The sequence below is a fragment of the Nannobrachium achirus genome, assembly GCF_963921795.1.
Source record: "Nannobrachium achirus genome assembly, chromosome: 24".
NCBI lineage: Eukaryota > Metazoa > Chordata > Actinopteri > Myctophiformes > Myctophidae > Nannobrachium > Nannobrachium achirus.
In genome coordinates this window covers 46,155,737-46,166,394 of record NC_137831.1, presented here as the reverse complement: position 1 = coordinate 46,166,394, position 10,658 = coordinate 46,155,737, and positions in this window count along the sequence as shown.

The following is a 10,658-nucleotide window of genomic DNA, read 5'->3' as shown; positions in this document are numbered from 1 at the left end:
GCACTACATATTTGTAGCCTGAACGCTAGATATGGACACGACAAATTCATAACTCATATTCAACCAAATGGACCCTTTGTGTTAGGACCGGTTGAATGTACCCTTCTTCCCCCAAAAAAGATATTGACTCTCTACTCCATGGTGTCACCCAACACCACATTCCAAAGTGCCAGTATAGTGTTTTATTACCCTGCCGATCAAGATAAGGGGCATCCTGCCAGGGTCTCTTCTCTTCATGTGCACACAGTATTGAGCCTCTCAGACCACATGTAGAAGATCATGAATCATGGAATGCGGCGAATTAAAGCTTAATGAAATAACATTCCATAACATGAACATATGTGTTGTATTCTAACACGATGTACATCAACTATGCATTGATTTTAACATGTACGAATATGTATTTCTTTGGTTATTTAACTTTTTAAACCATCTGCCCTCTGAACGATATAAAACAATGATGCTTGATACCTCTACATGTCTAAAATAATGATGATTACAAATATCTGGTCAAATGTAGGAAAATCTCGTTCCTTAGAAGTTAACAGGAAAAAGTTAATTTCACTCCATCTAAGAAAGGGGGTCTGCCGAAAAGACTGTGCCTCAACCCCACCCATTCCGGGCTTAGGAACAAGCCCCGCCTACTCACTTTATAAGTGACTTCCTGGTTTTCCCTCTGGCTCTCTTCCAAAAAAACGGCTTTGAACAAACAACATCACAAGGAGGTCTAGAGACTACTCAGCCACCCGGGGCTGCCATGCCCTGGTGACCACAACACTCTCATCAGTGACAGAGAGGACAAGCCTGTCCTCTGTACCCTGACTCTCTTTTCATCGGAAGGCCAGATACCCATTCCGTGGGATTGGAGTCTGCCGTCTCTCCCACTCCAGCGCTGAAGATCTGCATCCCCTCCAGCCAGAGGAGCTGATCCAGCGACGACATCAACAGCTACAGGGTGGAATTTCCAGGATCCCCTGTCCCATCATCAGCATCCCTTCCAGCCAGAGGGGCGTGGTGGAGCTGACCAGGAGACTTCCTGCTTCTCCTCTCCTGCTCTGCCCGCTCCACTTCCTGTGGCTCAAAGATGGCTGCCTCCATTCAGGCCGCATGGCCAGACCGCATGGCGACGACGCCCCGCCAACATGGCCGACCTAGCGCTTGCTAACAACCAGCTAGCTCTCTCTCTTTCTCCTCCTACTCCCACACACGTGACGCCGACGGACCCTCTAAAGTAAGGCAGTGTGTTTTTACATATGTCATTGGCAACGCAGAGTAGGGTTAGATATCGAGGTTTAATGATTGTATTGATTTCATTTCTTTTATTTCTTTTCTTTTGGTGATTGTTTGATATATATGTTTTTGGGGAAACACTTTGCAAAAGTGAACACTGTACAGTAGTCTGCCATCTATTTTGTACAGTTTGACAGGTTTTAAAATACTATACCTACTACGTCCCTTGGAACCTATTATCTATCTTTTGCTTGAAGAATCAGACATAGTTATGCTAGTCTGAATGTACATTTTATGATTTTTATAATAAATCACTTTTTCATATTTTAACCTTAAGCGAAACAGTGTGGACCTTGACATTCTTTCTGTGTGTTTTGAATCAATGTGATTGGTACTGGAATCTTAAATGCTTAAAGGCATTCTATTAAAAGGTAATTTGTCATTTTTAGTAAATATTCATATTTTACAGTATGTATTCACAGTAATGAACATTTATTGCAACTCTGCCAAGAACTCACGCTTGTAAACAATAGCGTGATAGAAAAATTATGTTTCATAATTATTTTATGAAATATTATTTTTAATATTACGATATATATTAATACTGTATCCATATTCAGTATTCATATGTGCACTACAACCCCATTCCCGACCGAGACGCACGTTTTGGTGTATATATTGCGGCGGTGGCGTGAATTGTGCGGCAGTTATTACGTGCCGAAATTTGTGGCACCGTCATTATTATTATTAAGTGTGCCTGCCATGCAATGGCAAAACACTTATTGTACTCCCCCATACTTAATTAAGTGTGCCTGCCATGCAATGGCAAAACACTTATTGTACTCCCCCATACTTAATTAAGTGTGCCTGCCATGCAATGGCAAAACACTTATTGTACTCCCCCATACTTAATTAATTAATAATGATCCCACAAATTTGGAGCCGTAATAACTGCCGCACGATTTACGCCACCACCGCAATATATACATCAAAACGTGCGGCTCGGCCGGGAATGGTGTGCTATTACTTTTCTAAGAGAAAAGTTGTATCGTTTAATTGATATTAATTTATTAGTGAATTAATTTTACCCATTGACTTATAATGGGAATCGCAAAAACTCACATTCAATATTTTTTTTCTCGCAAACCATAGGGGCTACAGTTTCAAAACTTGGAGAGGAGATTTATAATGATATCAAGGATTAAATGAAAAATAATTTCGTCAGTTGGCCTCATGGTGGCGCTATAACAGTCCACTTTACCTTTCGGCCTGTAACTCTTGAACCGTGGGTCGGAAAATTAAAATTCCTTTTTCCCTGGATTCCTTGGGTCATGACGCATCTCCTCATATAGGCCACGCCCATTTGCGTCAGGATAGATTTTCCGCCATTTTGAATTTTCTTCAAAACACACTTTTTGCTCCTTTTCCTACATATTTTCTCCAAATGTCACAAAAATCGATACACACGATCTATGCACTCATGCGATAAACATATTTAAACGATATTTTGATAGTCCATACCGTTCTTCTGTAACAGGGTTCCAAAGTTAGCGGGAGGAGCCCGTTTTGTAAGAAGTAGCCATAAATCACAAACGAAACATCCAGTCAACACCAAATTTTAACCACAAGTGGGGGGCGCTATACTGAACATATACCCAAAAGCATTTCCACTTCGACCCATAGGGGGCACCACAAACGCGCAAAACGTAACCGTTTCATGCCAAAACGTCTTTTTCAGGGGGAACGACCCTCTCAAAACGAAACACAAACGATCTCGGGAGCGACGGGACAACGTAATCGCCTTGCGGAACTTGTGGGAGGAGCCTATTTCTTAAAAACAAGAAACCATATTGCTAATGCTAACACATGCTAATGCTAACAAATGCTAATGCTAACAAAGATGCTAATGTTAACACATACAAGGTTGCACACACTTAGCGAGCTGCAGGCACACTTAAAATTTCTTAGAAATTTTCTTTTCTAGTTAAGTGTGCCTGCCATGCAATGGCAAAACACTTATTGTAATCCGCCATACTTAATGATAATAATGATCCCACAAATTTGGTGCGCTAATAACTGCCGCACAATTTACGCCACCGCCGCAATATATACATCAAAACGTGCGGCTCGGCCGGGAATGGTGTGCTATTACTTTTCTAAGAGAAAAGTTGTATCGTTTAATTGATATTAATTTATTAGTGAATTAATTTTACCCATTGACTTATAATGGGAATCGCAAAAACTCACATTCAATATTTTTTTTCTCGCAAACCATAGGGGCTACAGTTTCAAAACTTGGAGAGGAGATTTATAATGATATCAAGGATTAAATAAAAAATAATTTCGTCAGTTGGCCTCATGGTGGCGCTATAACAGTCCACTTTACCTTTCGGCCTGTAACTCTTGAACCGTGGGTCGGAAAATTAAAATTCCTTTTTCCCTGGATTCCTTGGGTCATGACGCATCTCCTCATATAGGCCACGCCCATTTGCGTCAGGATAGATTTTCCGCCATTTTGAATTTTCTTCAAAACACACTTTTTGCTCCTTTTCCTACATATTTTCTCCAAATGTCACAAAAATCGATACACACGATCTATGGACTCATGCGATAAACATATTTAAACGATATTTTGATAGTCCATACCGTTCTTCCGTAACAGGGTTCCAAAGTTAGCGGGAGGAGCCCGTTTTGTAACAAGTAGCCATAAATCACAAACGAAACATCCAGTCAACACCACATTTTAACCACAAGTGGGGGGCGCTATACTGAACATATACCCAAAAGCATTTCCACTTCGACCCATAGGAGGCACCACAAACGCGCAAAACGTAACCGTTTCATGCCAAAACGTGTTTTTCAGGGGGAACGACCCTCTCAAAACGAAACACAAACGATCTCGGGAGCGACGGGACAACGTAATCGCCTTGCGGAACTTGTGGGAGGAGCCTATTTCTTAAAAACAAGAAACCATATTGCTAATGCTAACACATGCTAATGCTAACAAATGCTAATGCTAACAAAGATGCTAATGTTAACACATACAAGGTTGTACACACTTAGCGAGCTGCAGGCACACTTAAAATTTCGTAGAAATGTTCTTTTCTAGTTAAGTGTGCCTGCCATGCAATGGCAAAACACTTATTGTAATCCGCCATACTTAATGATAATAATGATCCCACAAATTTGGTGCGCTAATAACTGCCGCACAATTTACGCCACCGCCGCAATATATACATCAAAACGTGCGGCTCGGCCGGGAATGGTGTGCTATTACTTTTCTAAGAGAAAAGTTGTATCGTTTAATTGATATTAATTTATTAGTGAATTAATTTTACCCATTGACTTATAATGGGAATCGCAAAAACTCACATTCAATATTTTTTTTCTCGCAAACCATAGGGGCTACAGTTTCAAAACTTGGAGAGGAGATTTATAATGATATCAAGGATTAAATAAAAAATAATTTCGTCAGTTGGCCTCATGGTGGCGCTATAACAGTCCACTTTACCTTTCGGCCTGTAACTCTTGAACCGTGGGTCGGAAAATTAAAATTCCTTTTTCCCTGGATTCCTTGGGTCATGACGCATCTCCTCATATAGGCCACGCCCATTTGCGTCAGGATAGATTTTCCGCCATTTTGAATTTTCTTCAAAACACACTTTTTGCTCCTTTTCCTACATATTTTCTCCAAATGTCACAAAAATCGATACACACGATCTATGGACTCATGCGATAAACATATTTAAACGATATTTTGATAGTCCATACCGTTCTTCCGTAACAGGGTTCCAAAGTTAGCGGGAGGAGCCCGTTTTGTAACAAGTAGCCATAAATCACAAACGAAACATCCAGTCAACACCAAATTTTAACCACAAGTGGGGGGCGCTATACTGAACATATACCCAAAAGCATTTCCACTTCGACCCATAGGAGGCACCACAAACGCGCAAAACGTAACCGCTAATGCTAATGCTAACAAATGCTAATGCTAACACATGCTAATGCTAACAAATGCTAATGCTAACAAATATGCTAATGTTAACACATACAAGGTTGCACACACTTAGCGAGCTGCAGGCACACTTAAAATTTCTTAGAAATTTTCTTTTCTAGTTAAGTGTGCCTGCCATGCAAAGCAATGGCAAAACACTTATTGTAATCCGCCATACTTATATAATAATAATAATAACTAGAAGAGAAAATTTCTAAGAAATTTTAAGTGTGCCTGCAGCTCGCTAAGTCTGTGCAACCTTGTGTAGCGGTTGGTGTTAGCATTAGCGTTATTTCATTTGACGCAACCCGCGTGTCTGTATGACAAACGGTTCACGAGATCAAGGGTCACTTCCTGTTTGGTGAGGGGCACTTCCTGTTTGGCGAAATAGGCCCCAATTAAGGTCATGGACGATTAATGAATTAAAGCTGCAAGCAGCGATGACCGGGCCCTCGCAGCTCTACCCACGTCACAAGGCCAGCAGCCAATCAGAAACCAAACAGGAAGTCAGCCATTTCGACTAATTAGTGGCGTTTTGGAGCATTTTTGGCCGTTATGACGGGTCGCACTTTAACGACAGTTTTTTGAGAAAAAATTGTTTTGTGAGAAAAAAAAAATTTGAAAAAAAAAATTTGAGAAAAAAAAAATTTGAGAAAAAAAAATTGAGAAAAAAAGAAAAGGTATGACACCAGCCGCGAGTCTGTACGACAAACGGTTCATGAGTTATAGAGGCACTTCCTGTTTGGTGAAGGGCACTTCCTGTTAAAGAGGGGGCGGGGCTTAATCAATTACAGCTTATCCCTATTGGTCGGAAAAAGACCAAAGTTGTGTGAGTATTTTACATTTTAAATGACGTTGCTAGGCAAAAGTATGGCAGAGTTATGTGGCGCCAAAGTTTCTGGGAAAAAAAAAATTTGAGAAAAAAAAAATTGAGAAAAAAAAAATTTGAGAAAAAAAAAATTTGAGAAAAAAAATGTTGAGAAAAAAAAAATGTTGAGAAAAAAAATTTGAGAAAAAAAATGTTTTGAGAAAAAAAAATGTGAGAAAAAAAATTTTTTGAGAAAAAAATTTTTTGAGAAAAAAAAATTTGGAGAAAAAAAAATTTGAGAAAAAAAAAATTGAGAAAAAAAAATTTTTGAGAAAAAAAATTTTGAGAAAAAAAATTTTGAGAAAAAAAAAATTTGAGAAAAAAAAAATTTGAGAAAAAAAAATTGAGAAAAAAAGAAAAGGTATGACACCAGCCGCGAGTCTGTACGACAAACGGTTCATGAGTTATAGAGGCACTTCCTGTTTGGTGAAGGGCACTTCCTGTTAAAGAGGGGGCGGGGCTTAATCAATTACAGCTCATCCCTATTGGTCGGAAAAAGACCAAAGTTGTGTGAGCATTTTACATTTTAAATGACGTTGCTAGGCAAAAGTATGGCAGAGTTATGTGGCGCCAAAGTTTCTGGTTTTTTTTCGGAGTCCCCCATTCAAAGTCAATGGAGTTTTTGGGCGTTGTTTTTTGCGGATTACATCGCAATCGTAAAGCGGATCGGAAAGAAAAGTAATAGCACACCATTCCCGGCCGAGCCGCACATTTTGATGTATATATTGCGGGGGTGGCGTAAATCGTGCGGCAGTTATTACGTGCCGAAGTTTCCCCCATTCTAAGTCAATGGGGTTTTTTGGCGTAGTTTTTTGCGAATTACGTCGCAATGGTAACGCGGATCGGAAAGAAAAGTAATAGCAACCTATTCCCGGCCGAGCCGCACGTTTTGATGTATATATTGCGGCGGTGGCGTAAATTGTGCGGCAGTTATTACGTGCAGAAATTCGTGGCGAAAGACTTAATTAATTAACTAGAAGAGAAAATTTCTAAGAAATTTTAAGTGTGCCTGCAGCTCGCTAAGTCTGTGCAACCTTGTGTAGCGGTTGGTGTTAGCATTAGCGTTATTTCATTTGACGCAACCCGCGTGTCTGTATGACAAACGGTTCACGAGATCAAGGGTCACTTCCTGTTTGGTGAGGGGCACTTCCTGTTTGGCGAAATAGGCCCCAATTAAGGTCATGGACGATTAATGAATTAAAGCTGCAAGCAGCGATGACCAGGCCCTCGCAGCTCTACCCACGTCACAAGGCCAGCAGCCAATCAGAAACCAAACAGGAAGTCAGCCATTTCGACTAATTAGTGGCGTTTTGGAGCATTTTTGGCCGTTATCACGGGTCGCACTTTAACGACAGTTTTTTGAGAAAAAATTGTTTTGTGAGAAAAAAAAATTGAGAAAAAAACTTTTTTGAGAAATAGAAATTTTGAAAAAAAAATTGTGAGAAAAAAAAATGTTGAGAAAAAAAAATGTTGAGAAAAAAATAATTTTGAGAAAACAATTTTGAGAAAAAAATTTTTTGAGAAAAAAAAAATTTGAGAAAAAATGTTTTTGAGAAAAAAAATTTGAGAAAAAAAAATTTGAGAAAAAAAATTTGAGAAAAAAATTGAGAAAAAAAAATTTGAGAAAAAAAAAATTTGAGAAAAAAAATTTTGAGAAAAAAAATTTTTGAGAAAAAAAAAATTTGAGAAAAAAAATTGAGAAAAAAAAATTTTGAGAAAAAAAAATTTTTGAGAAAAAAAAATTTGAGAAAAAAAAATTTGAGAAAAAAAAAATTTGAGAAAAAAAAATTTGAGAAAAAAAAAATTGAGAAAAAAAGAAAAGGTATGACACCAGCCGCAAGTCTGTACGACAAACGGTTCATGAGTTATAGAGGCACTTCCTGTTTGGTGAAGGGCACTTCCTGTTAAAGAGGGGGCGAGGCTTAATCAATTACAGCTCATCCCTATTGGTCGGAAAAAGACCAAAGTTGTGTGAGCATTTTACATTTTAAATGACGTTGCTAGGCAAAAGTATGGCAGAGTTATGTGGCGCCAAAGTTTCTGGGTTTTTTTCGGAGTCCCCCATTCAAAGTCAATGGAGTTTTTGGGCGTTGTTTTTTGCGAATTACATCGCAATCGTAAAGCGGATCGGAAAGAAAAGTAATAGCACACCATTCCCGGCCGAGCCGCACATTTTGATGTATATATTGCGGGGGTGGCGTAAATCGTGCGGCAGTTATTAAGTGCCGAAATTTCCCCCATTCTAAGTCAATGGGGTTTTTGGGCGTCGTTTTTTGCGAATTACGTCGCAATGGTAACGCGGATCGGAAAGAAAAGTAATAGCAACCTATTCCCGGCCGAGCCGCACGTTTTGATGTATATATTGCGTGGGTGGCGTAAATTGTGCGGCAGTTATTACGTGCAGAAATTTGTGGCGAAACTATGGACTTAATTAAGTATGGCGGATTACAATAAGTGTTTTGCCATTGCGTTGCATGGCAGGCACACTTAATTAATGACTTAAGTATGGCGGATTACAATAAGTGTTTTGCCATTGCGTTGCATGGCAGGCACACTTAATAATAACTAGAAGAGAAAATTTCTAAGAAATTTTAAGTGTGCCTGCAGCTCGCTAAGTCTGTGCAACCTTGTGTAGCGGTTGGTGTTAGCATTAGCGTTATTTCATTTGACGCAACCCGCGTGTCTGTATGACAAACGGTTCACGAGATCAAGGGTCACTTCCTGTTTGGTGAGGGGCACTTCCTGTTTGGCGAAATAGGCCCCAATTAAGGTCATGGACGATTAATGAATTAAAGCTGCAAGCAGCGATGACCAGGCCCTCGCAGCTCTACCCACGTCACAAGGCCAGCAGCCAATCAGAAACCAAACAGGAAGTCAGCCATTTCGACTAATTAGTGGCGTTTTGGAGCATTTTTGGCCGTTATCACGGGTCGCACTTTAACGACAGTTTTTTGAGAAAAAATTGTTTTGTGAGAAAAAAAAATTGAGAAAAAAACTTTTTTGAGAAATAGAAATTTTGAAAAAAAAATTGTGAGAAAAAAAAATGTTGAGAAAAAAAAATGTTGAGAAAAAAATAATTTTGAGAAAACAATTTTGAGAAAAAAATTTTTTGAGAAAAAAAAAATTTGAGAAAAAAAATGTTTTGAGAAAAAAAAATGTGAGAAAAAAAATTTTTTGAGAAAAAAATTTTTTGAGAAAAAAAAATTTGGAGAAAAAAAAATTTGAGAAAAAAAAAATTGAGAAAAAAAAATTTTTGAGAAAAAAAATTTTGAGAAAAAAAATTTTGAGAAAAAAAAAATTTGAGAAAAAAAAAATTTGAGAAAAAAAAATTGAGAAAAAAAGAAAAGGTATGACACCAGCCGCGAGTCTGTACGACAAACGGTTCATGAGTTATAGAGGCACTTCCTGTTTGGTGAAGGGCACTTCCTGTTAAAGAGGGGGCGGGGCTTAATCAATTACAGCTCATCCCTATTGGTCGGAAAAAGACCAAAGTTGTGTGAGCATTTTACATTTTAAATGACGTTGCTAGGCAAAAGTATGGCAGAGTTATGTGGCGCCAAAGTTTCTGGTTTTTTTTCGGAGTCCCCCATTCAAAGTCAATGGAGTTTTTGGGCGTTGTTTTTTGCGGATTACATCGCAATCGTAAAGCGGATCGGAAAGAAAAGTAATAGCACACCATTCCCGGCCGAGCCGCACATTTTGATGTATATATTGCGGGGGTGGCGTAAATCGTGCGGCAGTTATTACGTGCCGAAGTTTCCCCCATTCTAAGTCAATGGGGTTTTTTGGCGTAGTTTTTTGCGAATTACGTCGCAATGGTAACGCGGATCGGAAAGAAAAGTAATAGCAACCTATTCCCGGCCGAGCCGCACGTTTTGATGTATATATTGCGGCGGTGGCGTAAATTGTGCGGCAGTTATTACGTGCAGAAATTCGTGGCGAAAGACTTAATTAATTAACTAGAAGAGAAAATTTCTAAGAAATTTTAAGTGTGCCTGCAGCTCGCTAAGTCTGTGCAACCTTGTGTAGCGGTTGGTGTTAGCATTAGCGTTATTTCATTTGACGCAACCCGCGTGTCTGTATGACAAACGGTTCACGAGATCAAGGGTCACTTCCTGTTTGGTGAGGGGCACTTCCTGTTTGGCGAAATAGGCCCCAATTAAGGTCATGGACGATTAATGAATTAAAGCTGCAAGCAGCGATGACCAGGCCCTCGCAGCTCTACCCACGTCACAAGGCCAGCAGCCAATCAGAAACCAAACAGGAAGTCAGCCATTTCGACTAATTAGTGGCGTTTTGGAGCATTTTTGGCCGTTATCACGGGTCGCACTTTAACGACAGTTTTTTGAGAAAAAATTGTTTTGTGAGAAAAAAAAATTGAGAAAAAAACTTTTTTGAGAAATAGAAATTTTGAAAAAAAAATTGTGAGAAAAAAAAATGTTGAGAAAAAAAAATGTTGAGAAAAAAATAATTTTGAGAAAACAATTTTGAGAAAAAAATTTTTTGAGAAAAAAAAAATTTGAGAAAAAATGTTTTTGAGAAAAAAAATTTGAGAAAAAAAAATTT